A 22,660-nucleotide genomic window follows, 5' to 3' on the forward strand; every position below is an offset into this window, starting at 1 on the left:
CAAATCGGGAAGTGTATGCAGCAATATCGGAACCTTTCATTTTCAAATTCCAGAGCTCGTGCTCTAGCTTCTGCATTTCACCTCGGGGACAATATTCAGCAAAGAGGAGTTCTTTCATAGCTTCCCAGCTCATGGCATTTGCCACGGGGAGGGTCAAGGATTTGACTCGGCCATTCCACCAAGTCAATGCTTTATCAAGGAAGGTACAAGCTGCGAACTTGACCTTATCAGACTCAGCACAGGCACAGATTTCGAAGATGGATTCGATCCTCTCGATCCATCGGGATAAGGAAATGACATCACCAGTGCCATTAAAGAAAGAAGGCTTCACATTCATGAAGTCCTTGTAGGAACCCTCCTTACGGCGTTCCTAGTTACCATCTTGATTCTGATTAATGCCTCCTGAACCACCGGAACCACCGGTGTTTAGCTGGTACATGGCAGCTGCCACCGCGGCGGTAACAGCTGTTTGAAATAACACAGGATCAATTTCAGGAGGAGGTGGCGGAGGGTTGTTGGTCTTTGAGTTGGGTCTCTTTCTGGGAGGCATCTTGATCTAATAAGATCAATGAAGAGAGGATGATAAGTCCTCTGAATTGAATCGAGAGTTATGACAGATATTATTCCAAATAAGCGATAAAGCAGGAAAGAGTTATCGAAGCAAGTAAACTATCACTAATGGAATGATCGAGGATCTATACGTGTACGAGGGTTTCTACAAAGAATTGATTCGAGAAATACTCCCATAGTATTTCATGATTTGTTACGATACTGGCGCGTTGGTTGTGGTATTAGGGTAAGTTTTTAGGCATGCCGTATACTACAGTCACTCCCAAGCACATGTTGGCCGTGTCTCAAATGAATATAGTTGGCCAGGCTATATTGACCCTAGACACGACTACATAACTGCTCAGGTTTAACCGCAACGTACAACACCCATTTACTTATGTTCTGTTCTACTTGTAGTTACGGATCTCAACGAGACGGTATACTTATATACTTTTGAAAATACTTGTAGTTTGAAAATACTTTTAATTCAGAGCACTGAGGCCCTTTAGTGTTTATAGTTTTATACCATGTAAGGTTTGGTATACTTTATTCACTATAAACAAGGGCTCTGATACCAATCTGTCACACCCCGAAAACCGAAGGCGGAAACATTTCCGGGGTTGACTCCATGTTGAGTATCAAATCCAATGTACATAGTAAGTAAAGTGAAACAAACATTACATTACATATTAAAAGTTTTACAATTTGTTTCAAAAGACATTGTTTATACAATTGTGATACATAGTATAGATATGAACAAAACGAACGAGCCTTTCACGCACACCGTCCTGGATCAAGTAAGTCTTCGGGTACCTGTACTAACGTTGACCTGAGAACACAAGCGGTTTGAAAATCAGCATAACGCTGGTGAGTTCATAAGTAGTTTTGTTTTGTGAAAATGTTTATGTTTCCTTTCTGTTTCTGAAAATGTAACACACGCCAAGAAATCCCACATTTTCTTAAAAGTTGGTTGTTGTTTCACAAAAGTAAGGTATAGTTTGGTTATCCAATTTCATTGTTCTATTCCGTTTATGTACCATTGTATTCCCAGGAAAGTCCCATACTTTCCTGAATGTTAGTTATTGTAAAAGATGTAATGTTATTCAGTTGGTTACACTTTTCTGGTTATGAAAATGTTACCCAGGAATGCCCCATGCTTTCCTGTATGTTGGTTTTCAATGTGAAAGATGTATTCTGCTAGACCTGGTTATGTACAAGATTTCCCAGGAAGGTCCCATACCTTCCTGAATGTTAGTTATCATTGTAAAAGATGTATACGTGTTATGTTTGATGTTCTCCCCAGGAAAGTCCCATAATTTCCTGAATGTTGGTTACCTTATGTAAAGATGTAAAAGATGTAAACCGAAACCTGGTTATCTGTAAAAATGTAATAAGTGATTTGTTATTACTATAAGTAAATCTCTGTTATCCTAGTTGCGAGTTCCATAACCATACTAAAGACTGAACCTGTGGCAATAAGTAGTCCACAACCTTGTGGCAATAAGTAGTCCACAACCTTATGACTTTCGTCACCCTTGAACCATTTCGGTTCGGCTGTAGCTAGCAGCCAGGTGTGGGGTAGTCAGCCCCATATAGATCTATACACTCAAGTCACGCTCTCTAAATCCCAGAGATTCTGGTTACGGGTATAGTCCTCCACTCGCGTATCTCTGTGGAGTGTTCGCCGAGGACGTGTCTCCAATCATACAGGAATAACAAATTTACTAGTAATAATAGAATAATCCTCCATTCACGTATCTCTGTGGAATGTTACCGAGGACAAAACTGTGTACAAATTATATTGTTCATGTGTTCTAATGTCATGCTTTTAACTGATAAAATGTGAAAATCATTTGTGAAATATATAAAACGTAACCGTTTATAAAATCCATTTCACAAATAAATGTTTAAGTGATCTGTATGTTCTACTAGTTATCAGTTATGTATATCAGTATTAAAAGCATATGGAATGTGAAACACACACACACGAAAATAAGTTTTGAGTACAAGAAAACCCTTGTACTCTGCTTGTGTTCCCCCCCCCTGAAAACAGTGAAAAACAGTGAAAAAGGTAGGGGTATGAACTCACCGGACTCGGAAATGTGTCGGTTTTGGATACTAGATGTGGGTTCGGGGATTGTTTACTCGCGATGTCCCTATGTAAAATGAAATAATGCCCATATATAACTAATTAGAATTACAATCACTAATTAATTTGGACATTACACTCCAACGAGTTTAAACACCTCAAAATGAACGTTTGGAGTGACCCGGGTGACATCTACGGACGTGAATTGGCACTAGGGACTTGGGACTTGAGTTTACTCTCCAAAAGTAAACATTTAAATGAGTTTACAACCACAAAACACACCCACACATGAGTTTACGGCCGTAAACTCATGTTGGTGTGATTTTGAGGGTTTAAGGGCTTAAATGGACATGGGGATTGCTAGAATGGATATCTAAAATGCCTTGGAACACTTGGAATGAATTAACATCAATTAAAAGGGAGTTTACGGCCACACTCTTGGAGTTTACGGCCGTAAACTCACCCATGGCCAAGAATGATTAATTTGAACTACAAAGAACAATCACATGTGATTCTAACTAATTTTCTAAGCATTGTTATGAATTTAGGTTACCATTTAACAAACTTTTAGGAGTTTATGGCCTAGAGGCATGTTCTATGGCCGTAAACTCTCTTTATGCTCTTGAAAAATTAGTTTTTGATGTTTAAAACATTCATATGTAATTCTAGAAATTTTTCCAAGCCTTTAGGGTGGTTTATGACATCATTTGACACACTTATAGGAGTTTACGGCCTAGGAGGAGTTCTTTGGCCGTAAACTCACTTATGTATGGCATTTGGTGTGTTTAAGGTCTCCAAATCATTTTTAGTTGAATCTAGGATTTACCACAAGGCCATTGGTTGAGTTTCAAAGCATTTGGACATGTTTAAAGGCACTAAATCCCCATTAAAGAGGAGTTTACGGCCCAAGAACATACCTTGGCCGTAAACTCTCTTTTGTCCCTTATAATTCAAGTTTTAATTGATTTAAGTCTAGATTTGCAAGCCTTATTGTCATATCTAAGTCCCAACTTTGATTTGGAAAGGTAATTTGGCTTAAAAACCCCATATAATGGAGTTTACAGCCCAAGCTTGCTCCTTGGCCGTAAACTCATGTTCTTGGTCCCAAAACTCAAATAATTCATCAAATTGAAGGCTAAAGATGTTGAATAATATGCTAGGGAGGTTACCTCAAAGATTTGAAGCCTTAAACTTGAGATTTGGACCTTAATTCTAGCTTGAGGAGAGAGGTTGTGAGAGTTTAATGGTCAATTGGCCAAAGGCTTCAAATGAAGTCTTAAAACACTTTATATACTGTTCGGGAATTGGACACGACGGAATTCTACCCGATACTGACGTTAAGTGGGGCTTTTGGTCATACCTGACCAAATTGTCGTGACTCGATATGGTCGATTATATAATTATTCCGATTACTAAAGTGGGGTGTTAAAATGATTTCTAAATGTATTAAGACACCCATTAAGTCATTTTAGGTTGATATAAGCTAATGACTTAATAAAATGACGAAATCGGAAACAAATTTGGAAATGACGTTTGGTTGATCAAATTGGATTACAAGTTGAGTTACAAGAAGTGATATGAAATTTCGGGTTGTTACATTATCCCCCCGTTAGAGGGAATTTCATCCCGAAATTCAAGACAAGAAATAAGATAAAATACAAATCATGGATCTAGAAAGAGTTGTGGATACTTTTGTTTCATCGAGTCTTCTCGCTCCCAAGTGAACTCCGGTCCCCGCTTGGCATTCCTGCGAACCTTCACCAACGGGATGCGACTTTGCTTTGTACGTTTGACTTCTCGATCCATGATTTCGATCGGTTCCTCCACGAAGTTGAGGTTTTCATCGATATAAATCTCGTCTAACGGAATCACTAGGGTTTCATCGGATAAGCACTTCTTAAGGTTTGAAACATGAAAGACGGGATGGATGTTACTGAGTTCGTGAGGTAAATGAAGCTTATAGGCTACCGGACCAACTCTGGCGATGATTTCAAAAGGTCCAATGTACCTCAGATAAAGTTTGCCACGCTTACCGAAGCGTACAGTGCCTTTCCAGGGCGACACCTTCAACAGAACACGATCTCCAACTTGAAATTCTAGTGGTTTCCGACGATTATTAGCGTAACTCTTCTGGCGATCGCGCGAGGCCTTTAGTCGTTCATAGATTTGGATAATCTTCTCAGTGGTTTCACGGATGATCTCAGGACCAGTGAGAGCACAGTCGGGGACTCGACTCTTGGCTAGCTGTGTATCTCCCACCTCGGCCCAGCACAGAGGGGATCTGCACTTGCGACCGTATAGGGCTTCGAACGGGGCAGCCCTAATGCTGGTGTGGTAACTGTTGTTGTACGAGAATTCGATCAAAGGTAGATGTGCGTCCCACGACTTTCCAAAGTCAATGACACATGCCCTAAGCATGTCCTCCAGAGTTTGGATTGTTCTCTCACTTTGTCCGTCGGTCTGAGGATGATATGCCGTGCTCATGTCTAGTTGGGTTCCAAGGGCTTTCTAAAGAGACTGCCAAAATCAGGAAGTAAACCTGCTATCTCGATCAGAGATAATGGATGCAGGTACACCGTGCAGTCGGACTACCTCCTGAATATAAATTCGCGCCAGTCTTTCCATCTTGAATGATTCTTTGATTGGAACGAAGTGAGCTGATTTTGTCAAACGATCGACAATCACCCAAATGGTATCATACCCACTTGATCACTTGGGTAGTTTGGTGATGAAATCCATGGTGATCATCTCCCATTTCCATTCAGGTATCTCGGGTTGCTGGAGCAGACCCGAGGGTTTCTGGTGCTCGACTTTTACCTTGGCGCAAGTTAGACACTTTCCCACAAATGTAGCTATCTCAGCCTTCATATTTGGACACCAATATTGTTTCTTGAGATCTAAGTACATCTTGTCAGAGCCCGGGTGAACAGAGTATCTGGTTCTGTGTGCTTCCTCCATGACTAACTATCTGAATCCTCCGGACTTGGGAATCCAGATCCAATCCATGAAACAATGGACTCCGTCACCTCTGATCTCAAGTTTCTTTTCCATTCCTCTTAAAACTTCAATTGACATGTTCTCAGGTTTAAGGGCTTCTAACTAAGCTTCTCGGATTTGCATGGGTAGGTTGGAATGGATGGTTATCGACTGGCTCTTCACCTTGTTGCTTGTACTCTCCTTTCGGCTAAGGGCATCTGCTACCACATTGGCCTTGCCGGGATGGTAACGGATTTCACACTCATAATCACTGAGTAATTCTACCCATCGCCTCTATGTTCAAGTCTTTCTGGTCGAAGATGTGTTGCAGGCACTTATGGTCAGTGAAGATCGTGCACTTGGTTCTGTAGAGGTAATGCCTCCAAATCTTCAATGCAAAGACTACGGCTCCTAGCTCCAAGTCGTGTGTGGTATAGTTGACCTCGTGTGCTTTCAACTGTCTAGAGGCATAAGCAATTACTTTCCCCCTTTGCATAAGCACACAGCCTAAGCCTTGAGTAGATGCATCGCAGTAGACAACAAAGTCTTCTGTCCCTTCAGGTAGGGACAGGACAGGCGCGCTGCACAAAGCTTTCTTCAGCGTCTGAAATGCGGTTTCTTGTTTATCACCCCAACAAAAGGGTACACCTTTCTGTGTTAGAGTGGTTATAGGTTTGGCGATTCTGGAAAAGTTTTGAATGAATCTTCGATAATAGCCAGCGAGACCCAAGAATTGTCGGATTTCTGTGGGTGTCTTCGGTGCTGACCAATTCTCTATTGCCTTAATCTTAGAAGGATCGACATGAATACCCTCCTCACTCACCACGTGACCAAGGAAAGTTACCTTCCGTATCCAGAACTCGCATTTTGAAAACTCCGCCTATAACTTCTCGGATCGCAGGGTCTCCAACACTAGCCTCAAGTGTTGTTTGTGGTCTTCTTCACTTCGGGAATAGACGAGTATGTCATCGATGAACACTATGAAAAACTTATCCAAATAAGGACGACACACCCGGTTCATCAGGTCCATGAACACTTCCGGTGCGTTGGTTAGACCAAAGGGCATTACTACGAACTCGTAGTGTCTATATCGAGTCCTGAAAGTTGTTTTGGACACATCGCTTTCATGAACTCGTAACTGATGGTACCCTGACCGAAGGTCTATCTTAGAGAAGTAACTGGCTCCCTGGAGTTGATCGAAAAGGTCATCTATTCGCGGAAGAGGATATTGGTTTTTGACAGTCAACTTGTTCAGCTCGCGATAATCGATACACATACGAAAGGATCCATCCTTCTTCTTGACAAAAAAAACCGGAGCTCCCCAGGGTGAGGAACTCGGTCTAATGAATCCTTTGCTAAGTAACTCGTTAAGTTGACTGGATAACTTCTGCATCTCTGCTGGAGCTAAGCGATATGGAGACTTCGCTACAGGAGTAGCCCCAGGAATTAGGTCAATACGGAACTCGACCTGACGCTCGGGAGGGATTCCTGGAAGCTTTTCGGGAAACACATCAGGAAAATTACAGACCTCGGGGATGCTCGCGAGGTCTTTAACTTCTTGTTTCTCGTTGATTACATGGGCCAAGAATGCAACACACTCCTTTCACAAGAGTTTCTGAGCTTTGATGCAGGAAATGATACGAAAGTTGGAACCGAGTTTATCGCCATAGATCACTAGGGTTTGACCCGAAGGAAGGTTGAGACGGATGGCTTTTTCGAAGCAAAGGATATCTGCATGATTGGGACTCAACCAATCCATGCCAATGATGACATCAAAGCTCTTTATGGATACTGGCATAAGATCGATAGGAAATGAATGGTCGTTCAGGGTAAGTGTGCAATCTATGAATACCTCACTCGCACTTTCTTTCTCTCCGTTTGCCATCTCGACGGTAAATATTTCGGTTAAAGGTTGGGAATCATGTTTTAGTTTATGTTTGAATGCATGACTAATAAAACTTCTTTCAGCACCCGAATCGAAAAGAATATTAGCATACGAGTTGTCGAGAAGGAACGTACCCGAGACAACAGTGGGATCGGCGACCGCTTCTTCCCGTCCCATAGCAAGGACCCTTCCGGTGTTGTCAGCATTAGTCTTCTTGGGGCAGTTCCTTTTAAAGTGCCCGGCTTCACCACAGTTATAACAGGCTTGACCGACGCCTGTTCCAGAGGATTGATTGGCCGATTGGGCTGGAGCTTTGCAGAACCGTACCGTGTGCCCCTTTTTACCACAATTGGTACAGGAAAGTTCGCGACAGGGACCAGGGTTGTGGTGATACTTGCACTTTTCACAAAGAAGGAGATTACCAACATACCGGCTGGTAGGAGTTGGAGTTGTGGATCCCACAACAGAGGCAGCAGCAACGGGGTTAATAGCAGCATGGACTGCTACTGTTTGTTGTCTTTTGGAGGAGCCTTGGGAAGATTGACCCTTCTTCTTCTTCCAGAATTTTCTTTTCTCACCACTGCTTTTAGTCGACCCAAGGGTAGCAGTGGTGGCTTCCTCAACATCATCACTGTGGTGAATTATGGCTTGGGCTAAAGTCTTAGCACTATCATACGTATCCGGGCGAGCAGCTAAGACATGACCCTTCGTCGGATTGGTTAGCCCCAAATAAACCTCTCGATCTTCTTGCTTTCAGGAGTGACTAGGCCAGGGAAAAGGAGGGCAAAATCATCAAATCGGGAAGTGTATGCAGCAATATCGGAACCTTTCATTTTCAAATTCCAGAGCTCGTGCTCTAGCTTCTGCATTTCACCTCGGGGACAATATTCAGCAAAGAGGAGTTCTTTCATAGCTTCCCAGCTCATGGCATTTGCCACGGGGAGGGTCAAGGATTTGACTCGGCCATTCCACCAAGTCAATGCTTTATCAAGGAAGGTACAAGCTGCGAACTTGACCTTATCAGACTCAGCACAGGCACAGATTTCGAAGATGGATTCGATCCTCTCGATCCATCGGGATAAGGAAATGACATCACCAGTGCCATTAAAGAAAGAAGGCTTCACATTCATGAAGTCCTTGTAGGAACCCTCCTTACGGCGTTCCTAGTTACCATCTTGATTCTGATTAATGCCTCCTGAACCACCGGAACCACCGGTGTTTAGCTGGTACATGGCAGCTGCCACCGCGGCGGTAACAGCTGTTTGAAATAACACAGGATCAATTTCAGGAGGAGGTGGCGGAGGGTTGTTGGTCTTTGAGTTGGGTCTCTTTCTGGGAGGCATCTTGATCTAATAAGATCAATGAAGAGAGGATGATAAGTCCTCTGAATTGAATCGAGAGTTATGACAGATATTATTCCAAATAAGCGATAAAGCAGGAAAGAGTTATCGAAGCAAGTAAACTATCACTAATGGAATGATCGAGGATCTATACGTGTACGAGGGTTTCTACAAAGAATTGATTCGAGAAATACTCCCATAGTATTTCATGATTTGTTACGATACTGGCGCGTTGGTTGTGGTATTAGGGTAAGTTTTTAGGCATGCCGTATACTACAGTCACTCCCAAGCACATGTTGGCCGTGTCTCAAATGAATATAGTTGGCCAGGCTATATTGACCCTAGACACGACTACATAACTGCTCAGGTTTAACCGCAACGTACAACACCCATTTACTTATGTTCTGTTCTACTTGTAGTTACGGATCTCAACGAGACGGTATACTTATATACTTTTGAAAATACTTGTAGTTTGAAAATACTTTTAATTCAGAGCACTGAGGCCCTTTAGTGTTTATAGTTTTATACCATGTAAGGTTTGGTATACTTTATTCACTATAAACAAGGGCTCTGATACCAATCTGTCACACCCCGAAAACCGAAGGCGGAAACATTTCCGGGGTTGACTCCATGTTGAGTATCAAATCCAATGTACATAGTAAGTAAAGTGAAACAAACATTACATTACATATTAAAAGTTTTACAATTTGTTTCAAAAGACATTGTTTATACAATTGTGATACATAGTATAGATATGAACAAAACGAACGAGCCTTTCACGCACACCGTCCTGGATCAAGTAAGTCTTCGGGTACCTGTACTAACGTTGACCTGAGAACACAAGCGGTTTGAAAATCAGCATAACGCTGGTGAGTTCATAAGTAGTTTTGTTTTGTGAAAATGTTTATGTTTCCTTTCTGTTTCTGAAAATGTAACACACGCCAAGAAATCCCACATTTTCTTAAAAGTTGGTTGTTGTTTCACAAAAGTAAGGTATAGTTTGGTTATCCAATTTCATTGTTCTATTCCGTTTATGTACCATTGTATTCCCAGGAAAGTCCCATACTTTCCTGAATGTTAGTTATTGTAAAAGATGTAATGTTATTCAGTTGGTTACACTTTTCTGGTTATGAAAATGTTACCCAGGAATGCCCCATGCTTTCCTGTATGTTGGTTTTCAATGTGAAAGATGTATTCTGCTAGACCTGGTTATGTACAAGATTTCCCAGGAAGGTCCCATACCTTCCTGAATGTTAGTTATCATTGTAAAAGATGTATACGTGTTATGTTTGATGTTCTCCCCAGGAAAGTCCCATAATTTCCTGAATGTTGGTTACCTTATGTAAAGATGTAAAAGATGTAAAAGATGTAAACCGAAACCTGGTTATCTGTAAAAATGTAATAAGTGATTCGTTATTACTATAAGTAAATCTCTGTTATCCTAGTTGCGAGTTCCATAACCATACTAAAGACTGAACCTGTGGCAATAAGTAGTCCACAACCTTATGCCTTTCGTCACCCTTGAACCATTTCGGTTCGGCTGTAGCTAGCAGCCAGGTGTGGGGTAGTCAGCCCCATATAGATCTATACACTCAAGTCACGCTCTCTAAATACCAGAGATTCTGGTTACGGGTATAGTCCTCCACTCGCGTATCTCTGTGGAGTGTTCGCCGAGGACGTGTCTCCAATCATACAGGAATAACAAATTTACTAGTAATAATAGAATAATCCTCCATTCACGTATCTCTGTGGAATGTTACCGAGGACAAAACTGTGTACAAATTATATTGTTCATGTGTTCTAATGTCATGCTTTTAACTGATAAAATGTGAAAATCATTTGTGAAATATATAAAACGTAACCGTTTATAAAATCCATTTCACAAATAAATGTTTAAGTGATCTGTATGTTCTACTAGTTATCAGTTATGTATATCAGTATTAAAAGCATATGGAATGTGAAACACACACACACGAAAATAAGTTTTGAGTACAAGAAAACCCTTGTACTTTGCTTGTGTTCCCCCCTGAAAACAGTGAAAAACAGTGAAAAAGGTAGGGGTATGAACTCACCGGACTCGGAAATGTGTCGGTTTTGGACACTAGATGTTGGTTCGGGGATTGTTTACTCGCGATGTCCCTATGTAAAATGAAATAATGCCCATATATAACTAATTAGACTTACAATCACTAATTAATTTGGACATTACACTCCAACGAGTTTAAACACCTCAAAATGAGCGTTTGGAGTGACCCGGGTGACATCTACGGACGTGAATTGGCACTAGGGACTTGGGACTTGAGTTTACTCTCCAAAAGTAAACATTTAAATGAGTTTACAACCACAAAACACACCCACACATGAGTTTACGGCCGTAAACTCATGTTGGTGTGATTTTAAGGGTTTAAGGGCTTAAATGGACATGGGGATTGCTAGAATGGATATCTAAAATGCCTTGGAACACTTGGAATGAATTAACATCAATTAAAAGGGAGTTTACGGCCACACTCTTGGAGTTTACGGCCGTAAACTCACCCATGGCCAAGAATGATTAATTTGAACTACAAAGAACAATCACATGTGATTCTAACTAATTTTCTAAGCATTGTTATGAATTTAGGTTACCATTTAACAAAATTTTAGGAGTTTATGGCCTAGAGGCATGTTCTATGGCCGTAAACTCTCTTTATGCTCTTGAAAAATTAGGTTTTGATGTTTAAAACACTCATATGTAATTCTAGAAATTTTTCCAAGCCTTTAGGGTGGTTTATGACATCATTTGACACACTTATAGGAGTTTACGGCCTAGGAGGAGTTCTTTGGCCGTAAACTCACTTATGTATGGCATTTGGTGTGTTTTAAGGTCTCCAAATCATTTTTAGTTGAATCTAGGATTTACCACAAGGACATTGGTTGAGTTTCAAAGCATTTGGACATGTTTAAAGGCACTAAATCCCCATTAAAGAGGAGTTTACGGCCCAAGAACATACCTTGGCTGTAAACTCTCTTTTGTCCCTTATAATTCAAGTTTTAATTGATTTAAGTCTAGATTTGCAAGCCTTATTGTCATATCTAAGTCCCAACTTTGATTTGGAAGGGTAATTTGGCTTAAAAACCCCATATAATGGAGTTTACGGCCCAAGCTTGCTCCTTGGCCGTAAACTCATGTTCTTGGTCCCAAAACTCAAATAATTCATCAAATTGAAGGCTAAAGATGTTGAATAATATGCTAGGGAGGTTACCTCAAAGATTTGAAGCCTTAAACTTGAGATTTGGACCTTAATTCTAGCTTGAGGAGAGAGGTTGTGAGAGTTTAATGGGAAATTGGCCAAAGGCTTCAAATGAAGTCTTAAAACACTTTATATAGTGTTCGGTAATTGTACACGACGGAATTCTACCCGATACCAACGTTAAGTAGGGCTTTTGGTCATACCCGACCAAATTGCCATGACTCGATATGGTCGATTCTATAATTATTCCGATTACTAAAGTGGGGTGTTAAAATGATTTCTAAATGTATTAAGACACCCATTAAGTCATTTTAGGTTGATATAAGCTAATGACTTAATAAAATGACGAAATTGGAAACGAATTTGGAAATGACGTTTGGTTGATCAAATTGGATTACAAGTTGAGTTACAAGAAGTGATATGAAATTTCGGGTTGTTACAGTGGTGGACTCTGACCAGTGCACAAGAATGTGTACCCGATCTCTTAGTCCTTCACTTGACTCACACATCCATGTGAACAAGTAGTTAGTCTTAATTTTTCCAATGCTCGAAAGTTCTCATTCATCATGCTATACAACTTGCATGATTCCAAGTATCTATCCAACTGAAACTTGGGTGATGAGAATCTTTTCTTATTTGGTAAATTTAGACACTACCACAAATGAAAGAATCAAATTCATATTTCCACTCTTGCTCTTAATGGAATCTTATAAGCAACACAGATTTTCACAAATGCCATTGTAAGGATATTTTAAAATAAATAAAATCAAAAGATTTACCTTTTATTTTAAAACTTTGTGGAAAAACTTATCCGTACAATCCATATGAAAACTTGTTATTTATTCCTAAGCAAAATATCATAACTCCTAAGAAGTAGCTCAAGAATCCGATCTTCAAACTATGCGATAGAAATCCATCTATGCGATCAGATTCAGCATATTCTTTCTTTAAGTTTCTTCACTTTTCTTTGATTCTTAAAACATCAACATATAACCCAGTCACATCATGTATCAAGAATCGCATAATAGAAACTTAGCAGAGGTAGATAGTGGAATTTACCTGAAGTAGAGTCAAACTTATTAACTTTAACATCCTTAGGTAAATTTGGCAGCTTTGCAACCAATGCCCCTTTCTTTGGCAATATAAACATATGGGCCCTTTGGTAATGGGACTATCTCAGACTTAGCTTTTCTCTTTACCATTTGGTCAACCGATTTGACTATGGCCGATCCCTTTCCATTGGGAAGAGAATGTTTTTTCTGGATTTCCAGTGTCATCATTGTCAATGTCCATAAAGTTTTTAGGAAGTTGATCTTAGCAAATAGATAAGATCATTAAGGGTCTTGTCATAGTCTGTTTCATAAGTGTTCCAAAAGAACTCACTATGTGACTTAGAAAGTAGTTGAGCCACCAACTTTCTCAAGACTTTGACACCCAACTCTCCCGGCTTGTTAATATGTGACTACATCTCCAAGATGTGATCACACATAGACCTTTACTTGCCAATAGGGCTTGAGTGACCTTAAACTTTTCAGGAACTTGTGGGTTAGGGAGAATAATTGGAAGAGGTGAAAGAAGTATGATTTCCATGGGACATCATCTTCATTTAGGAAAGCTTGTTTCAAGAGATTTAGGAAGATCATAAATGTCTAAACCAGACATGTTTTGGGAGATATTCAAGATAGTTGATTTAAATTCCTTAATATAACACCCAATATGAAATATTCAGGCTAGGACCCAACACAATACTTTTATAACTTGGAAGAGGGATGTCGTAATCCAAGCTATAAAATATTTGAAGGTAGGCGAACGACGATTCACCAATTTCTACCATGAAAACGAAATATATATTATTAGGTTTTAATTGGTTTTTGAAACTCCTAGATCTTTGAGATTCATTGAACTGTTCAATGGCATGTTTCAATCTCGAGTGTGCCCTTCAGGTTTTGTGACTGGGATGCCGAGGATCACAAAACAAGGTGTGAAGTAACCATGCAAATTACTTGGTACCCTTAAGTGTTTACCCCTCAATCGATGTACCAGTTAACCACACACGCTCCATCGATACTATGATAAACATTAAGTTACCCTTTACCTACCTTGTTAAATACGAGTTAGTGTGCCGGTTAACCACACACGCTCCACTAACCGGCTTAAACAAAGTGAAAAGTGTAATTTCATGGATTAGCACCTTATTCACTTTTTCCTAAGTAACTAAGATTGGGTATTTATAAAAGGTTTAGTTACTTAGTATTTATCATTAATACGAGAATTATAGTCCTTGTCCTACCCGTTCGGCTAACGACCCTCCATCGGTCAAGGAAGCGGTGGGTGAGAGTGGACACCCATTAAACTGCCATTTTATAGGCAGTAACCTTATACCCCCCCTTATAGACCGGCTTCGTGAATGAGGCCTAATAACGGTAAGACTGACTTTGTTATTATACATATATATAAGTATTAACTATTAATACTATAATAGTATAAGGGTGTATTTTAAACATTTAAAATACTTGGTGGTTTAATCTATTAATTAAACTATACTCTTAATTTAATTAAACATAAACCATGTCTTTATGGAATTATTAACTCTTTTAATTAGAGACTTTACTTAATTTAATGAAGTCCATAAAGTTTGAACTTTAACTTTTAAAATTCTTGGGCTTGGAATTAAAGTGTATATGGGGTTTGCCTTTACAAATTCCAAAACTTGAGGACAAGTTTTGAAAATTTTAAAAAACTTATGGTTTCCATAACTTATGAATTTTAAAGTGGTTTAATGGAAAAAACCCTTCAAGTTCCATAACTTGTAGACAAGTTATGGAAGACTTTAAAAGCATTAAAAAATGTGACTCTTCATCTTTTTTATAACTTATGGAAATTTTATGAGTTTTAAAATTCATAAATATGACTTTTCATGTAACTTGAGGACAAGTTACAAAAACACATATTATGAACAACTTCAAGATTAATTTGGATTGAAAACAACTATCTCATAATTGTTCCTATTAATCTAAACAAACACATAAACATGAACATTCATAATCAACATTTTTCAAGCATCATATAAACATGTATAAAACTTGAAACTTTGATTATTATCCTTTATTTGGATGAGAATAAACATTACCATAGTATCTAAAAACAAATTTTATGAACAAAAACACTTTGCGGTAATGATTCTAATCCAAAATAGGCCAAAAAAAACTCGAAGATAAGCTGTCTGGGGGTCCAACTCGTCGAGTGCATGAACCAACTCGACGAGTTGGATGAATTTGTTCATGGACTCGTCGAGTCCATCACTGGACTCGTCGAGTCTATTGTCCCGACAGCAAAAAAATTCGATTTTTTTCCAGTTTTTTCCAGCAATTTGCATCAAGTATAATTGAAAACAACCCATGGCTCTGATACCACTGTTGGGTTTTGGTATACTACAACATCCTATGGTGCACATACAACCCTAAATACCTTGGATCTATGTTTTCACTAATTATACATGCAAATGGTTTCCAAGGTATTAATCTTACAACTAGCATGCATTTAACATAAAAATATAATATACTAGTTAGCATGACATACCTTTTGATGGAGCTTGAATTCTTGGTGTATTTGTCCTTAAAGAGCTTAGCCCCAATAATGTGGAAGCCTCAAATGGAATCACAACACACCATGGACAAATGATGAACTTGAGAGAGAATTCCATGCACACAAAAGACACCATGAACTCTAAAAAGATAAAAGTAGCGATTTTGGGCAATGAAGTATCTATTTATATGTAGGATTTCTAGGGTCATGGATATAACCCAAATCCATACCCATGGGTTTTATGATCCATGGTTCATGTGGCCCAACTCTTTATGTATCCATACATAAACTTGGTTCAATATGGATCCTAAGCCCAACACATATAAATATAACTAATTATCATAATTCGTCCCCATAGATTTAATTAGTCTCTTTCGACCACTAAATTAATTCCAAATTAATTTTTGATCAATACTAATCAAAACATATGATTTCATATTAATATATTATTACTTATAATATATTAATAAACCATAAATAACCTTCTCTCAAAAGTCCATCCTAACAAATTGTCTTGATGATATGCAACCCAAATGGACCATGCTACTCTCGGGTCGAATACATACCAATAATAGTTATGGGCTTAGACACCTAATCCAACAGAAACATCCCTCTTCATACAAGGCCACGAGTATTTTCTCTTCAGGTCTAAATACATCTTAGTGGCCTCGGGATGGATCGAGAATCTCGATCTATGCGCCTCCTACATCAGTATACGCCGAGCTCCGCCCGTATAGGGGAACCAAATCCGCCCTCGGAAAGTCAAAAGCCCGCTGTTATCTGTCACAAACTCGGACACCTACCCAATCACCCGCTCCCTCTTGTGGTTTTGTGGTCTCATGGCCTCCTCCTAGGCCTCTCGAGTGGTATCTAAGATTGGATTCATCATTGTTATCCTTATACACACATCTCGAATCGGGGCACTCACTACTTTGTGGCTCAGGGCGTCAACTACCACGTTAGCCTTGCCCGGATGATACAGGATCTCACAGTCATAGTCTTTCACCACATCCAACCATATCCTCTATCGCATATTCAGGTTGAGCTGGTCCATGAGATACTTCAGGCTCTTGTGGTTCGTGTATATGGTACACCGAACCCCGCACAAATAATGGCACCAGATCTTGAGGGTGAACACCACCGCCCCCAGCTCTAGATCATGGGTGGGATATCTCGTCTCATGAGGCTTCAACTGCCTCGATGTGTATGTTATCACATGCCTTCTCTGCATCAGCACCACACCCAACCCGGATACGGATGCTTCACAGAAAACCCTCAAAGTCCTCTACTCCCTCGGGAAGAGCTAACACTGGGGCTTCACACAATCTCTGGTGAAGAGTCTCAAATGAGGTCTACTACTCGGGACCCCAAGTAAAAGTAATGCCCTTCCGAGTCAACCTGGTGAGGGGGATGGAAATCTTGGAGAAATCTCTGATAAATCTCCGATAGTAGCCTGCCAATCCCCGAAAGCTCCTGATCTTGATGGGGGATCTTGGCACTTCCCATCTCATAACGGCCTCAATCTTGGCCGGATCAACCAAAATATCATTCTGATTAACGAGGTGTCCCGGGAACTGGACCTCTCGTAACCAGAAATCACACTTAGAGAATTTAGCATAAAGCCCCTCCGATCTTAATACTCCAAGAATCTATCTCAATTTCTCCTCATGCTGCTCTCTGGATCTCTAATACACCAAAATATCGTCAATGAACACGATCACCGATCGATCTAGTATAGGACTGCACACCCAGTTCATGAGATCCATGAATGTTGCCGGTGCATTGGTGAGTCCAAAAGGCATAACCATGAACTCGTAGTGCCCCTAACGAGTCCTAAAGGCCGTATTCTGGATATCCTCCTCGCGGATTCTCATATGATGATATCCAAATCTCAAATCGATCTTGGAAAACCAAGACGCACCCTGCAACTGATCGAACAGATCGTCGAATTCTCGGAAGTGGATAATGGTTCTTGACCGTCAGCTTGTTCAACTCCCGGTAATCAATGCACATCGGGTGTGAACCATCCTTTTTCTTGACAAATAGGATCGGCGCTCCCCACGACGAGCTACTCGATCGGATAAAACCCTTCCCCAATAGCTCCTGGAGCTGTGACGATAACTCCTGCATCTCAGGCGGCGCAAGGCGATAAGGTGCCTTGGCGATAGGCGTTGCTCCCAGAACTAAAGATGATTAAGACCTCAATCTAAGCTTTTAGAATTGAAATGAAGTATAATTTCCTCTCCCTTAATTATAGCAAAACAAAATTTCCTAATTGAAACCTTTTGTTTTCTATAATTAACATTGCTTACTTGCAATACTTATTATAATTATCATGCTCCCACTAACATGATGATTATTAGCATAACACTTATGCTCCCACTAACTTTGACATGTACTCAGAAATCAGCTGGACTTCTAGATAAACAATACTTTATTGACTTTCTTACCAAAGTACATATTTCTGATACTAGATTGCTTTGATAAGACTTTATCAATATCATACACCTTATCTTAGATAGCTCACATGTGTGTCTAAAAAATTTAAGAACTATGAAAAGTTATTCCGTAATCATAGTCTCAATTGTTTGGACCTTTTCCATTTCTCAAAAGTCCATGTTAGTGTGCCGGTTAACCACACACGCTCCACTAACGACTTTGAGAATGCAAATGTCACAAGTGCTATCTACTTAAAATCTACTTAGTGAAAGCGTTTCCTCACCATTATTTTCATGAATCGGAGAGAAACCTTATGACACTTAGATTTTATGGTGTATGTGTTCCTATCCATGTGAATTTGTCAAAACCATAATCTCAAGATAAGGTTAGTGACAAATCCAAACTCATATGGACTGGACTTGTGCAATCTTAACTTCTTGCCACCTGGCAGCACAAAGGCCTGCCATTGCTTCCAAGTTGTTATGAAACCATTTGAGAACTCTCAGAACTCCTATGCAAAGCCATCTTTAACTGGAATGGGCACAAAAATAGGATATGTCAACATGATAGGTTATAAAAACTCAAGTCGTGTGCTACTGATAAACTACAGGTTTTTTATTCTTCATTAGATCTTGAAATTCTTTCAGAATCCTTATGACTCCCACTGTCCTCTTAACATACAAGACTATCTTGCCAAATATTCAATAGATAGTGCGGATTCTTTATCAAGACAAACACCTCACACAATTGGCCTTAGTTGGTCTTTATTTTATCCAAAACATCACAACTTGCCAATTTCAAATGTACAAGAGTAGAAAACATTTTACTCTTACATTTGACAAGTGTTAATAAACCTTCTTTAAGATGTGTCACTCAAGTTACAATCTTGGAGCATGACTATAAGAATTGTTTTGGAACGAAGTATGACTCATCTTCTTGATTTAACCATTTCAACATTTTCATGACTCCTCTTCTTAGCCATAAGAATGCATTAAGATGTCCTTAGAGGATGAACTGTGATATGGTCTCACAATCATTAAGATGATCATAAAACATGATGCGAAAGTACTCTCCCATCTTTTCAGATTTGAGAAAATTTTATCTTTATGCCAAATTTGATTCTTCTCATTCGTTCTGCCATATTTTGAAACTTTTTCAATGTTTCAGAATTATACTTAAACTTGTAAGTATAACCATATTTACTAAACTTTAGTAAATCATGACGAATAGTCTTAACGATCTTTGTGGTGGACTTGACCAGTGCACAAGAATGTGTACTCGATCCCTTAGTCCTTCACTTGACTCACATATACATGTGAACAAGGAATTAGTCTTAATTTTCCAAAGATGAAGATTTTCATTCATCATACTATACAACTTGTATGATTCCAAGTTTCAGTCCAATTAAATCTTGGTTGATGAGAATCTTTCCTTATTTGGTAAATTTAGACACTACCACAAATGAAAGAATCAAATCCATTTTCAAAATTGCTATCAATGGAACCATATACACAATAATTCTTCACTAATGCCATTGTAAGGATATTTTAAAATAAATAAAATTAAAAACTTTTCTTTTATTTTAAAACTTTGCGGAAAAACTTATCCTTACAATGCAAATGCATATGAAAACTTGTTGTTATCTATTCCTAAGCAACATGTCATAACTCTTAAGCACCTGCTCAAAATTTTGATCACCATGCGATCGAAATCCATCTTCACGATCAGAATCAGCATATACTTCCTTTAAGTTTCTTCACTTTTCTTTGATTTTTAAAACATCAATATGTGACCTAGTCACATCATCTAGCAAAGTCCCGCTCGACATGTCCCCTCATGACTCTTGCCGCACTTTCCAAAAGTGCGGCCCTTCTGGCCTCCAGATCTCGAATAAGCAGGCTTAGCATGCTTGGCTGCCGGCTGAGACTGTGCCGGTCACCGATCCCACCCCTGAGACTCCACCTCCTCCTTATCCTAAGTCTCCAGCTCGATCTCCCTCTTCCGGGCATTTGCCTGAAACTCAGCAAATGATCGATAAGTCGAGTTCGTCACGAACTCACGAATATTCCTCCTTAGAATGCTCAAATACCAACTCATACATGCCTGCTCGATAGACACGTGCTCAAGGCAGAATAATGCCCTCTCATAGAACATCCTCGTAATCACTATCACTGACTCTGTCCTCTGCTTGAGGGATAGAAACTCCTGGGGCAACCATTCCCACTCCACTGGGCGAACTTACTCATCTCAAAACATCATAGTAAATCTCTCCCAAGTAACTATAGTGAGCTCACCAGTCCTTCGCCCCTAAGCGAAGCTAGTTCAGCACGAACCGTACCCTCAAATGCTCAGGACATGAACAAGTGTAGAAACACCCCTCGATATCATAGATCCATCTCATCACTGCAATCGGATCCTGAGTCCCATCAAACTATGGTGGCTTCGTGTTGCTGAACTCTCGGTACAGCAACGAGTCACCCCCCAGTGGCCTGGCAGCAACGACAGTTGTGGTAGCTGTAGCAGCAGCCGCCTCAGTAACAGAAGCATGTTGCTCATCAAACGTCTCGATCAAGATGGTCTTAATAGACCCAAACATCTCCGGGATAGCCTCTCGGATGGTTACAACCACCTCATCGTGAATCATCCTGTGAATATCATCATCGCTAACTCCACTGCTCTCGAGGTTGTGGCGCGTACCCACCATGATGTCTCTGAAACACAACATAAAATAATCAGAGACTCGCTCGAGTATACTCACACTCGATCACTCACCCCTACCTGGTCCTTAGCATCCTAAGGATTCTAACTTGGACTGCTTACCGATCCGGCGTTTCCAGTAGTACGGGACCAATTCTACCTTCCACACCGCATCAATATTCACCACAAGTCCTCCTCCTAGGATCCCAGATCGCAAGTGTTCTATATCTCACCAAACACAGACTACTCTCTCAGTAGACTTCTCATAAGCTCCTATCTGCTACATACTCCTACTCAAAGCAATCACGTGTAGCAGTAACTCCTAGGCTAAGGCATCACAAATCAGGCCACTCTAGTCCTAAATTATGAAATACCTAGCCTACTCTCTAGCATGCATAATAACTTATGTAAGTCTCATAACACAAAAGTAAGGGTATTTTGCAAAATCACCGTTTGGGCTCTGGCTGATTGTACACACTGCTCCAACTTGTTCTCTCTTGAACTCTTTCTTATAAAAAATTTGCCTCTTTTGAATTTTTTTCTCAAATCCTCAGTTTGATTCTGAACATGCCCGAAGGTGCATCCGAATCCCTCAAATGAAGGCTCTGATACCAACTTGTAACGACGTAAATTTTCAAAACATTTTTTTTATTTAAATACATGATTACATAATGTCAAAACATCAAATCCCATAATCAAAAACTGCATATATAAAAATCCAGGATCCTCTAAATCATATCTCAAACTCTGATGTGTGTGTACAATCATGTCGGCGGCTTCCCGTGATCCTAAGAAGTACTTGAAACACATAACACATAACACGGTAATCACGAAGCTTAGTGATTTCCCAAAAATACCACATACAACACTTTTAGCCACTCGAGGCTATAACTCTGTAACACCCTCCGGTCTATGTGTCTCAGTGAGACCCTCCAGTTTCACGGCTCGTTGAACCTTCTGGTCTGGTCTCAATGAGGACCCTCCGGTCTCACAGCTCGTTGGACCCTCCGGTCTGGTCTAACTATCACATAATATAGCATATATATCACACAGACAAATGCACAACTCAAATAAGCACAGAAGATCCTCTGGTCACACATAATTACCACTCTAGGTAAAGTATAGTGAGAAGACTCACCTCGTAAGCTAGCAAGTAAAAGTCTCGCACTCGGAATCCTCGATCTAGCCTCTGCCTACCACATTGGATAATTATCTCTAATTAATACTCTACTCATACTCAAATACACCAAAATTTGTTCTCTCTTTCACTCTAGCCCTAGGAATAGGTAAAAGACCATTTTACCCCTCCCTGATCTCCATTGCTCAAATTAACCAAACCTTAAAGCCAATAGAAGTCAACTCGATTCAACAATTTCAGTTGGCCTGACTCACCGAGTGCACTCGTGCGACTCGTCGAGTCCCACATTTCTCAGTAGTCTCATGAAGTCCAGCTCGTCGAGTTAACCCCTAACTCGCCGAGCTATCGCATCGTCCAGCTCATCGATACAAACCCTAACCGACTCGTCAAGTCGCATCATCAACTCGGCGAGTCCATTCAGACTCAATTTGCATTCAGAAGATTTCAAGGCAGAAAACCCTCTCACACTCTAGATCTAAGCTCTCAAGGCTTGAATAACACGTAAAGCCACGAGCTTTACATTCATGCATGACACTTAGGACTTGACTTGAAATGCCAAGAGCATGCTTTATTAGGGGTTTGTCATTCAAGGATCTAATATGGTTGAATAAAGTTGGGGACTTTAGACTCTAAGGACCTCACAAGGTCCAGATCTGATGTCCATGACTCAATAGGTGCTCAATACCTTCATAGTCCACAAACTAAGATAGAAAAGAAGCCCTAAACTCTATT

This window comes from Lactuca serriola, chromosome 3, assembly GCF_051521515.1.
Source record: "Lactuca serriola cultivar US96UC23 chromosome 3, Lser_US96UC23_V15, whole genome shotgun sequence".
Taxonomy (NCBI): Eukaryota; Viridiplantae; Streptophyta; class Magnoliopsida; order Asterales; family Asteraceae; genus Lactuca; species Lactuca serriola.